Consider the following 2,126-nt stretch of genomic DNA (forward strand, 5'->3'; position numbering starts at 1 on the left):
GGCCTCCAAACGTCGCCTGGAAAAATGCGCGGCGCACTGGGAGAAATTCTCCAGTGTAAATTTACACTGGCACGGCACACTAGGAAGGCGCGGCGCATTGGGCTAAAAAGCCTAAAATTATTTCAAATCTTCCTCAAAATTGAAAATTTTTCATTCCAAAAGTACAGATTCAAGCATGGAGGAGCTGAACTAAAGCACAAAGCGGGATCTTCATCAAGCATGTCGTAATAAGTGTTATGGCTATGATAATATCAAAGATGTCAAGCTAAGGCCAGCAAGCATATGTAGAAGTCGGCAATGTTGTGGAGCAGTTGGTTCATTTAGCACAGTTGCAGCTTTTATTGGGGAGAAGAATGTTGTGACTGACTATGAAAATTCCCTTTTGATTGCTTACAAGGATGTTGCTCATCAATGGTTGGCAGCTAGTTTGGGTGTTGGGTCATTACATTTTATTTTGTTCTCCACCTTTGCATTGACTCTTTGGTATGGATAACGGTTAATCATTCATGAAGGATATTCTAGAGCTGAGTGTGATTAATGTCATCATTGCAGTTCTGAATGGAGGCATCACCATGGTTAAATGCCTTTGGAGCTAGACAAGTTGTAGCTTACAAAATGTTTGAGACAATTTATAGAAAGCTAGAGATTGATGTATATGATACAAATGGATTGGTACTTGAGGATATTCATGGTGATATTGAGCTTAAAGATGTACACTTAGGTTACCCAGTGCGGCCTGATGTTCACATATTTTCAAGGTTCTCACTGGAAATAGCTAGAGGTACCATTGCAGCTATAGAGGTACCACTACAACTATAGTTGGAGAGAGTGGAAGTGGGAAGTCCACAATTATAAGTCTTATAGATAGATTCTATGATCCACAAGTTGGTGAAGTGCTTATAGATAGTGTCAATATCAATCAATTTAATGGATAAGGCAAAATACTGGACTTGTAAGCCAGGAACCTGCTCTCTCTACAACCACTATTAAGGAGAATATTGCATATGGTAAAGATGGGGAAACACAGAGGAAATACAGGCTGCTGGAGAGCTTGCTAATGCGGCAAAATTTATTAGTAACATGCCTCAGTCATGGTTGCTCCTTTCGAGGGTTTGATACCCAATTTGGAGAGCATGGTACCCAATTATCTGGAGCTCGAAATCAAATGATTGTGATTGCAATTGCGTGGCCCATCATTACATGGCATGAAATATGAGTTCCAAGGCACGAATAAGGAATCTGAAGCCAAAATTGAGGAAGGCATCAAAGAGGAAAAAGAGGAAAAAGGGAGCTTGATCATCTTCAGATATTGACCAAAGCTTCTTTGGCTGAGCATGATGCTTGATGAGGCACCTTCAGTCCAAATTTCAAGAAATTTAGGGCAATTTTTGCATTTTGAAATTTTTTGCACTAAAAAACAAGGTTTTTCTCCCTGTGCGTCGCGCCACGTGGCGCGCGCTTTTTCTAGGGAGCTCCAAATTAAAAAAAATTATATTTTTGGATTTTTAATGAAAAATCATGACTACTAGTGCATGGCCAAGAAGTTTGGGCAAGTTTTGAGTTCTCAGGAGGTCAAAAACACTCCAAAAATGATCTCACTGCCCCTATTTTGACAAACAGGAAGCAGTCTTGGGAGATTGAAGTTTTGGAGGGGAAAATGGGCACCAAATTAAAAAAATTCCACTTGGGTTGGAAAGTAGATAGGTAGGGATTTCCAGCAAGCACACTTGGGCTCAATTTTTACTTCAGGAAGTGCCTCAAAATCAGCTCCAAATTTGTGTGACGCATACATATTTTGGCACGGCGCATAGAGAATTTTGGCTTGTTTTTCACTGTTCAGCTCAGCAATTCACCCAGTTTTGACCAGTTTTGCTTCTTGAAGTTATTCTTGACATTTCATGATGTAATTTGACAACCATGATGTAATATTGGCACATTTTTACTTGTTCTAGAAGATTCATTCACCAAAAGGTGAAATGTGAGTGAATGAATCAGTTTCCTAGCATATAGGGGTAAGTTGTTTGACTACCTAGTTTTCAGTTCCTTGTTTAGAATTGGTTCAAACAACTCCTAGAATGATGAGCTCAACCCCTAGAGGCAAGGGAAGTGGTTGGGCTAGTCTATAT

At 39.8% G+C, this 2,126-nt stretch overlaps 1 pseudogene; it reads left to right on the top strand.

The window, feature by feature from the left end:
* The first annotated feature begins 236 nt into the window (after positions 1 to 236).
* On the top strand, positions 237 to 1,216 carry LOC149226780 (ABC transporter B family member 9 pseudogene; annotated as a pseudogene).
* Positions 1,217 to 2,126: the final 910 nt, after the last annotated feature.

This window comes from Pinus tabuliformis, chromosome J (genome assembly GCF_031772625.1).
Source record: "Pinus tabuliformis cultivar Carrire ecotype Pingquan chromosome J, CPIR1, whole genome shotgun sequence".
Classification (NCBI taxonomy): domain Eukaryota; kingdom Viridiplantae; phylum Streptophyta; class Pinopsida; order Pinales; family Pinaceae; genus Pinus; species Pinus tabuliformis.